Source organism: Grammomys surdaster, unplaced genomic scaffold, assembly GCF_004785775.1.
Source record: "Grammomys surdaster isolate TR1022 unplaced genomic scaffold, NIH_TR_1.0 267, whole genome shotgun sequence".
NCBI classification, from domain to species: Eukaryota; Metazoa; Chordata; class Mammalia; order Rodentia; family Muridae; genus Grammomys; species Grammomys surdaster.
In genome coordinates, this window is record NW_021604708.1 from 4,255,344 (window position 1) to 4,265,527 (window position 10,184).

The 10,184-nt window shown below is 42.1% G+C and overlaps 2 non-coding genes across 2 annotated transcripts; both read left to right on the plus strand.

The window, feature by feature from the left end:
• Nucleotides 1-93: 93 nt before the first annotated feature.
• On the plus strand, nt 94-166 carry Trnaf-gaa. Its single transcript has one exon. It is a non-coding gene; the product is annotated as a tRNA-Phe (tRNA).
• A 745-nt stretch (nt 167-911) lies between these two features.
• Nucleotides 912-985, plus strand: Trnai-aau. Its single transcript has one exon. It is a non-coding gene; the product is annotated as a tRNA-Ile (tRNA).
• The last annotated feature ends 9,199 nt before the right edge of the window (nt 986-10,184 follow it).

Genomic DNA, 10,184 nt, shown 5'->3' on the forward strand with positions numbered 1-10,184 from the left:
CTCTCTCTCTCTCTCTCTCTCTCTCTCTCTCTCTGATCTGCCTCTGGGGACTATCTTGAGCCCTAATATTGGTAGTCAAACTACTATTAGCAAGCCGAAATAGCTCAGTTGGGAGAGCGTTAGACTGAAGATCTAAAGGTCCCTGGTTCGATCCCGGGTTTCGGCAAAGGCTCATTTTTCACGCTTCATGTTTCTCATCCGTTGTTCCTTTGTTAAAGTCCCTGTTGTATGATAAGGGATTACAAATTTCATTGTTCTTATAGAAAAAGACTTTTGAAATTTCTTTTGTGTATAGGAAGCTAAGTTGTTCTTAAGTTTCCCGGAATGAAAATAAGAAAAAAAAAAAAAGAAAAAAATTAAGAAAAAAAATAAGAAAAAAAATACAGTACATTATTCGTTTGAAAGTAGATTTTATTAAATGTATGTATAAAACTCAGGGAAGGGAGTGTGGTTCAGGGATAGTGGTCCCATATGCTAGGTTCTGGGCTCCGTTCCTGGCACCATCTTGGTTTCCAGGGTTTTTTCATACCAAGAAGTAAAGCCACAGCTATGTGCTGTGCAGTAGCCCAAACCTAGATGCTAATGTGTGAGAATGTTTGGAGACCCTTTTCCTTAATACCACAAGTCTCTGAGAATTTACTTTGAACCAACTTGAAAGAAATACGAGTTATCTCTTGGCAATAAATAACTAGTTATTGAGAAGCTTGCAATTTGCTATCTGGTAATTGGCATGCTTCTAAAAGTGAAACATAGGGTCATGAGAGCTTTTTCAGGGAAAGTTCGTCAGCGGTTAAAGACTTTGTTCTGAACGTGATGTCTAAGTATTTCAGGTTCTCTTGTTTAAAACTATAAATATAGCTTAAATAGAAAATCTTCTCCTGTTGTTTTATTTAAACCTTTTACACATATCTGGCCGGTTAGCTCAGTTGGTTAGAGCGTGGTGCTAATAACGCCAAGGTCGCGGGTTCGATCCCCGTACGGGCCAGTAATGGGACTGTTTTTTAGTTCTCTTAACATCTGAAAGCCAGAGTTTCGTCTGCTCAGAATAAAATTCTCAGTGTAAAATTCTCGAAGGAAGTCACTAAATTAAAAAGATGAGTGCGCTCCTTCAAGAGGCAGCGTAAGACAAATCTCCGAGTTCTAGAACAGTCAAGTCTGTATGCACAGAAAGATACCAATCTGTCTTCACAAAAGAAGAAAAGCTAGGTGTGATTGCCTACGTCCGCAGTTCTCTCTCTTGGAAAGCAGAAGTTGATCCTAGCAAGTTTGAAGCCCACATTGGTTGGGCTACAGTGTGAAATCCTGTCTCACGAAATTTTGTACGTAGTATGAGAGCTTAGGTGTGTTTTTAGAGGCAATTAGGAGAAGATACGAAATTCTCTTTTTTCAGTATAGAGAGGAGGGCAGATTCAATGAATCAATGAGTAAGTTGGTGAGAGAGAGGCAATAATAACAGCAAGAAAGATTTGTCTTTGTTTTTTGAACAGTCTCACTATGTGGTGTTTGTTTTGAAACAGGGTCTCATGTAGCCCAGGCAGGACTTAAATCTCTGATCCTCCTGCTTCAGCCTCTCAGCTGGGCTTACCTTTTTTATTTTTTCTGGGGTAAATAAACACTGGGGTAAATACAGTCTACGCAGGTAAGGTTTCCAGGCGATTCCCAGTAAGATCTTGATCTGTAGTAGTGGCCGGACCTAGCTGGAAGCCGGCTGCGCTGATGTCGTCTACAGGACCCTGCGGGGTGCTCTGAACTGAGGAGGCAGCTGGACCTTAGACTTGGAGATGAATTTGCTCTACAAAGACACAGCTGAGGTTCCTCGTAGGAGCAGCTGAGTGTTTCAGGACTCCCCTGTGCTCGGAGCTTTCTCTGGTGAAAGTATTTCTTGCATAGCCTCATCTACTCAGAATACCAACAGTTAATTAATATTTGTTCTCGACTGTGAGGTGCCCTTTGACAAGCGAAAGGCTGATTCTGTGTTGGCTCTTAGTGCAGAACCCATTACGAAATGTATCCCCTCTCGAGCCTGCACCAAAGCAGGGACCGCAGCACCAAGACCGAAACTCTCTGCCAGAGAGAAGATAGGACATCCATTCCTAAACTAAGATGCTTTTGGTATAACTTGAGAACATTCCTCTTACTTGACAGTAACCTCAGCCTCCAGCCTCTCTCTTCACTGCCTGAAAATACAAACTTCTTGGTTTAGATGCGTACTATGAGGCTTCCTTTTTGCACTCCCTCCACTCTCCTTTTCCCCTCCCTCTCTGGGTAGTTCTGGTATCCTAGCTAAGTGCTCAGCTCTGTAAGATCCTGGGGCTGAGGATCAAGGATAGAGACCCATGAAGTCAACCGGGTTGGTGGCCAAAGCGAGTCTCCCTGGCGCCACTGAGGCCGCACCGCCAGTGTCCTGTGTCCCCCACAGCCCGGATTCTTAGGGAGATGCCCCCCGCCCCGTCTCCCACCGCCCCTTTGCAGTAACCATTTCTACAGAAAGAGCTGTGCGTGGGAGAAGAGATCACCTCCAAAATGGAAAACTCTTCCCAGTAGGAAAAGGTATTGATGAACCCAGATAGAAAAGGGTTCTTTATAGCTTATCAGTTTGTTAAGACCGAGCCTTGAGACTAGCTATCCTTCTGGCTCCGCTTCCCGAACGCGGCGTTTCTGGCCCGCAACCGGTTTCCTTTAGCTTAATTTATGTTATTTTTAAGTTAGAATACAAAGCAATGTTTCCTTGCGACGTTTCCATACATATATCATTATACTTTGATATTATCCTCCCTCTTGCCCTGCCAGGTTCACTTTCTTGCCGGATCTCTTCCTCTCTCAAAGTCCTTCTTTTTAGATGCCACATTTTTTTGTTACTCTCTTGTTCCACCCTCTTCCTCCTGGTTCTCCGTCTTCTTTCTGCTTTCACCCTCTTCTTTGGTTTTAAAGCATTTCTGGTTTTAAAGCATTTCTTCTGACTCCTTAAACTATGGAAGAGCTAGAAAGTAGAAAGAAAAGCTCCCAGAAGATGGGTGGTTAACTGCTTCGGAAATAGCTTTCAGACTCAGAAAATAACTTCACAGATTACGAATGCTTAAACGCTTCGTTACTACGAATTTGAACGATAGCATTCAGAAAAGAAACAAAGAAGCTAACGGAACCAGCTAGAAGTCCAGCCTGGTATCTCCTGATTCGTAGTCGGAAGCACTAACTCATCGTCCAACTGACCCGCACCCCAAGTTCTGTTAAGGGTCATTCCAGGGCTTTGTAGTGTACTGTAACAACTAGAAGAAATTATTTATTATGTTTAGGCAGTAACATATCTCAGAGCCATATCAGGGTTGGTGGGGTGAGAGCACAATATATAATTAGGAAATCATGATTTATTTGCCTACATATATCCACATAAAATTCTTTATTGGAAATAAGGACCAATTGTAATTTTTAAAAATTAATTCTTTTAGCTTATAAAATAATTTTTGTACACATATCATTGTACTTTGCCCATTGTCACTCTTTCTCACACAATGATATTCTACCTACCCAGAAAGACCTTTTGCTTTGGTGCACTAAAATGCATGTATGTATGGGTATTTACATATTGTACTGGCTGTTTTGTGTGTCAACTTGACACAACCTAGAGTCATCAGAGAGGAAGAGGCCTTAGTTGAGAAAATGCCTCCATGAGATCCAGCTGTAAGGCATTTTCTCAATCAGTGATGAATGGGGGTGAGGGGGTCAGCCTATTGCAGGTAATGTCATCCCTGGACTGGTAGTCCTGGGTTCTATATGAAAGCAGACTGAGCAAACCAGGGAAGCAGTAAGCAGCATCCCTCCATGGCTTCTGCGTCAGCTCCTACATTCAGCATCTTGGCCTGTTTGAGTTCCAGTCCTGACTTCCTTCAGTGATCAGCAGCATTGTGAAAGGGGAAGCAAAATAAACCCTTTCCTCCTCAACTTACTTTTTGGTCATGGTGTTTTCTCATAGCAACAGAAACCCTAACTAAGACACATATAGATTCTGCATATGAAAGAAAATATGTCATGTTTTGTATTTCCCTCTTTTTAGATCTTTTTCTCCCAGGTACAATTCCCATTTTACTTTTAAAAGACCACTTTTATCTCTGAGATATTAGTTATGCTATAGGGAGGTCAATTTGTTCAGATTTGTGTTTGTATCTCTTTTCTCAGCTTTTTGAGCTTTCTGTTTGGTTCAGCTCTATTGTGTACCAACATTGTGTTCCCACGGGAAACGTTTCTGAAGAGGTACGCTATTTACCATCGACCAACTTTATTGCTGAGAATGTAGTTATTGTAAAAATGAGGTGTCTTTCCATACATTTCAGAAGATATTGACTATATTCCTCGTGTCCAAACAGGTAAAAAGTGTAATTACTCACCATGTGTAAATTTATTGTAAAGTATTATTATAACTCAAAGAAAGCTAAAGACACTAAAATGTAAAACAGAATCCAGTTCCCCAGTGTTCTCTGGATGATTTCAGGTTGTAAAGGGTTTGTCAGGGTAGGATGCTGATTCCAGCACCAGACCATCAAATATTTTTCAGAAATGAAACAAGGAAATATAGCTGTAAGCAGGATTTGAACCTGAACTTGCATGGGGATCCTCTCTGGACTCAAAGTCCAATGCCTTTACTACTCAGTCATCACAACCTAAAAGACTTATTCATTTAAAAATTAACATGTATCGTTTTCTAGAGAGGAGACTGAGCTCCATTTGACAGGCTCTCTTCAGAGAACTCTCTTCTAGAGCAGCCATGCAACTCCATGCACCTTGTACCACAGCAGAGGAACTCCATGTTCCTCAAGTCAAGGCATCAGGTAGACTGTCTCTAAATGTATAATCTGTGTGTCTTAGGGTTTCCATTGCGCTCTCTCTCTCTCTCTCTCTCTCTCTCTCCCCCTCTCTCTCTCTCCCTCTTTCTCTTTCTATCCTTTCTTTCTCTCTCTCTTTCTTTCTAAATACAGGGTCTTCTTGGGCATAGTGGCTCATGCATTTAATCCCAGAACTAAAAAGGCAGAGGCAGGCAGATCTCTGTGAGTTTGAAGCCAGTCTAATTTACATAGTGAGTTGCAGGCCAGCAGGCTGTCCAGGGATTAGTGAGACCTGTTTAAAAAAAAAAAAAAAAAAGACAAAGTTTTACTATGTAGTCCTCGGGTTACAGGAATGTGCCATCACACTTGGCTTCCTGTTATTAGTTTCAACACGTTATAGAAACTGAAAAGAAAAAATCTGGAAGAATGTGTATCAGGAATATCCATGTGTGAATCACTTGTGTACCAGCTCCATACCTCTGCAAGCCTCAGAGAGTGCACTGGGGGCTTCACACATCACACAAGTCCACAAGTCCTTTCCTTTTCCTTTTCCTGCTCCTGCTCCTGCTCCTGCTCCTGCTCCTGCTCCTCCTCCTCTCTCTCTCTCCCCCCCCTTCTCTCTCTCTCTCTCTCTCTGGAGACAATTCTAGATCTGAGTCTTCAAAAAGAAGAGTATGTTGTCAGAAAAGGAATGTGTCACTGACTAAAACAAGAGGAACTGATAGTTGGAAGCAGGACACAGAAAGAAATAGTTTAAATGGGAATTTATGGACTGGACCATAGAGAAAGGACATCTAAAGAAGGGACAATGCCTTTTATTCTGACAGTGAGAAGAAAAATTAGCATGGTCAAAGATCAACCTTCAATTCTAGAAAGCAGCAATCATGCAAGATATGATTTCTATTTGATTTTAAATCAAGGTGAGGTTGACATAAGATGCATAGGACAATCAAAACAGCATGACAGCTCTCAGATTCAGTTCTGTCTTAGTGTCATTCTGTTGCTGTGACAGATCCTATGACCAAAAGCAAGTTAGGAGAGGAGAGGTCTTATTTCAGTTCATAAGCAAAAAAGTCCCATGCTGTTACCCAGCAGAACTCTGGCAGAAGCCAGGAACACTGCTTGCTGGTTCCTGTCCAACTAATCTACAAAACCAGACCCACCTGCTGAGGGAATGACTCCACAAACAATGGGAGGAGCCCTCCTGTATCAATTAACAATCAGGACTCTACCCACCAACACACACACTTGGTTGAAGCTAAAAATGAATCCAAAAATATTAAAGGCAGAAGCTGCATCTTGCAGTTCTGGCCCATAATCATAGCTACTCCGGAGCCCAAGAAAAGAGGATCAATAGTTTGAGGCTTGCTTGAGTCATGGAGTGAGTTCAAGAGAGACTTCGTGAGCCCCTCTTTGGTTTTTTGTTTTTGTTTGTTTTTTTTTTTTTTTTTTGGTCTTGTTTTGTTTTATAAAGTGGAGAGCTGGTGTAGTGGTTAAAAGCACATACTGTTCTTGCTGAGGGCCTGATTATTTCAGTTCCCAGAATCACTGTTCAGCAGTTTGCAACTCTTGTTACTCCAGTTTGGGGATCTAATGCCCTCTTCTGGTCTCCACATATACCCACACTCACATGCATGTATGTCACCCACCCACCCACACGATTAAAAACAAAATAAATCTTTAAAAAAGCAGATTCAGGGGCTGGAGAGATGGCTCAGCAGTTAAAAGCACAGACTGCTATTCAGAGGTCCTGAGTTCAATTCCCAGCAACTGCATAGTGGCTCACAACCACCTGTAATGGAATCAGATCTGGTGTGTCTGAAGTCTGCAAAACAGTGTAGTTACATAAAAATAAATAAATAAATAAATAAATAAATAAATAAATAAATAAATAAATACATCTTTAAAAAAAAGTGGATGCAAAGGGAAAAAATTAGGTTAAAATGAAAAGTAAACGTTAATTCAAAAGAAGACAGAAGGAACAAAGGGACACGTGAAATTCAACAAGAAACAAAGCGCAGGAGAGACCAGTAGAAATGATAGGTTAAATTGTAAGGGTCTGAAAATCGCCGAAGGAAGACTCCAGACTCAGATAGTAGCCAAAGACAAAGAGTGTTTATTCTTCAGAGATGGCCGGCAGGACGGTTTCCATTGTTTCCAAGTGATGACCTCCCTTCAGTGCGTGCATCGGGTTCCTCTTAAAACAGGACTGCTTCATTGCTTCTGAGATAACATCAGACATCTAAAACTTAGGGCACATTCTAAGGGGTTACAGGAATCATTAACCGAAGGTCATAAAGAAGATGTACACCACAGGACCCCAGGTGCAAAAACAGAAGATAAGATATAGACTGAGTTTCTCAAATCTTCAATGACAGCTTAGTTATAGTCTAAAACTTTTCCATGACCCCGCAAACCAGTAATGAATGGTGAAAGTTAAGGAAGACAATTGCTCCTAGTGTGTATCCAAGAAGGCATTCTCTGTTCTAACCTCTTATTCAATTTATGATTGAATTTATGTGCAGAACTGCAGTGAGTTGTTTTCCACCGTGTGAACACAGGCTCTGGGTCTTACAAATACTGCGAACAAAGGGAAGAGATAAGTCCCCCCTCCTCTGAGACTTCAATTTAGAGAAGAGTAATTTCCTGCTTTGGCTTTACCTCGCCTCCTGCTGTGTCACTTTGAGGTGCTAATTGGTGGCGGCAGAAGCCGGCTTTAAAGGGACTCGGTCAGGCAGATCAGCAGCAGAACTGCAGAAGCAGAATACCTTTCACCCAGGATAAATAGCAAATGGTCTTAATGGTCCAAGGCTTAGTTTCTGAATGGCATGTGAAAGATGAACTCCTCAAAATTCAATCATATGAATTATTTGTGTCAAATGTAAATGAAACAGGGAATTCAAACCCAGAGATTGTTGGGCTGGATTGCAAAATAAAGCAAAAAGAGGGAGCCAATTACATTTTGCATCAGGAAGCACCCTAAGGGCCCAGATATGGTGGTATGGTTGGAGCCCCGTAAGACCCATAGAATAGAAAAACAGAAATAGCTGCACAGGCTGAGCAGTGTCCTTGAGCATACCTTTCTTACATCTCCTCCTTTCTTAGCCTTTTCAGAGACCTTGAAGGAGGGACAAGGAGGCTGTTACGTGGTTGAGTCTCTGCCAACATGCTTCTGTGAGATCTTCCTACATGCTCCAAGCAGCCCTCCCTTCCCCCACATCCAAGCCAGCTTTAGCATTCTACTTTAAGGTTTTAAAACAACTAAAAGCGTACCGTATTCAGGAGACAATGAAGCAAAAGCCACATAAAAAGCACCGTTTTGCTGTACTCACTGTTAGCTTTCTTTACAAAAAAAAATACTTCACCTGAGCCTGTGCATGCACATTAAAACTGTTTTAAAGTTCTGTCTTTAAAGTTCTGTCTCTTTGATCAGAATCCCATAATAGTGTGTCCATCTCGAATCCTAGACTTGGCAGACAGAGACAGGAAGGCTACTTACTGAGAGTTCCAGGCAAGCCTAGGCTACAGAATCAGACCACGTCTCCAAAGAGACATAGAGGAAAGAAAGGAAGAAGGAAGTGGAGGGACAGACAGACAGAAAGACACTGAGGGGAGAGTTACCATGGAAGCTGAGAGAAGCAGGCCTGGTGGTATGTGCCTGTAATCCCAGCTTCCTAGAGGACGAAGTAGAAAAACTGTAACAAAGGCAAAGTCACACTAGGCTACAAGGTGAGCTCCGGGCCAGCTTAGGGTCCAGAAAGAAAAAATAAAACCAAAGACTTGCAAATTTATTATTTGATTTTTGAGACAAAGTCTCACTGCATAGCCCAGGCTGACTAAGATTTTCCCATAATCCTCCCTATTACTGGGTCGCCAACCACATGCCTGGATTAGACCACCAGTCTCAAAAACTAAGTAAGTAGAGTAAGTAGAGTTTGTTGTAGACAGTGGCAAAGAAGAGATCCTGGGGGCTCAAACAGAGACTGAGAAAGAACAGAGGGGATAGACATTTCACACACAATGCTGCTGAAATCAGTGGGACTTGTATTGATTTGAAGGGTGTTAATAGGAGAGAGAAGTTCGAGGTTGTCGGTTGGGGAGTATCTTAGTTACTGTTCTATTGCTGTGAAGAGATACCATGACCAAGGCAGCTTAGAGAAGAAAGTAATTAATTGGGGGTTTCCTTACAGTTTCAGAAGGATAGCCCATGTCTATAATGGTGGGAAGCATGGCAGTATCCAGGCAGGAAGCCATGGTGCTGGGGCAGTAGATAAGAGCTTACATTCTAATCTACATGCAAGAGGCAGAGAGAATGAGTCTTGGCCTGCCTTGGCTTTTGAAACCTGCAAGCCTCCTTCCAGTGACCCACCTCCTCCTGTAAGGCCACACTTCCCTAGTACTTCCTAATCAGTTCACCTTCTGGGAACCAAACATCCAAATATATGAGTTTATGGGAGCCGTTCTCATTCAAACTAGCATAGTGAGTTTAGCTTGTGACACATACATGTCTGGGACTTGGTCGGGACTCCATCTCTAGTATCTCAGGAACCACTGACTCCAAACACCCCACAGTAGAATGTCATAATTGAAAAGTATCAAGATGCTTGAGATGTTTCTGTGTGATCATGACTAAGGTGTGGTCCCGGTCAGCTTAAAAGTTAACTGTCTGTGTTTGATGGACATTCCTAAGATTCTGTAGATTTCAGCCTCAGTGTTAGACATTAAAGGAAACACTATAGCAGGCCACAAGTTCAGTGGATTGTGGCTAGTGTGGAGCATATCAGTGTGTGGAAGTCATTGTCTACAGTGTGGTTGTTTTCTTATTTATCTCATTCCTAAAGTCTCTGGTTGGACTCCAGGTAGGAATACCTGGGCTGCTGCTTTTCCCCAACATTCTCTATCACTGTGATTCTTTTGTTACCTTTGTGTGCACATCAAAACTCACCAGTTAAGTGAGTGTCCAATATTGACACCCGGACAGAAGAAAGAAACACACAGCTGGTGCAAGGCGGCTCTGGGCCTACAGTGTCCTATACTCGGGAGGCAGATGGCTCTGAGTATCAGGAGTTCAGGGCAGTCTCAGCTATTTAATAAATCTGAAACCAGCCTGGGTTATAAGAAAAAACACTTCTCAAAACATCAGATGAACAAATCCCTCAAAGACAGACATTTCTAATTGTAAATGACACTTGGTCCTTCAGAAAAGAGGCTCTGGATAAGTAAACAATACAATAGGTCTGGAATTGATCCTTGACCACAAACAGATGATTGATCAAATAAAATTTGAGGCCAGCCTGGACTACAGAAGCTAGCCTCAGCTACAGTGTAAGGCAATGTCTCAGAAAGAGAAGAGAAGGGAAGGGAAGG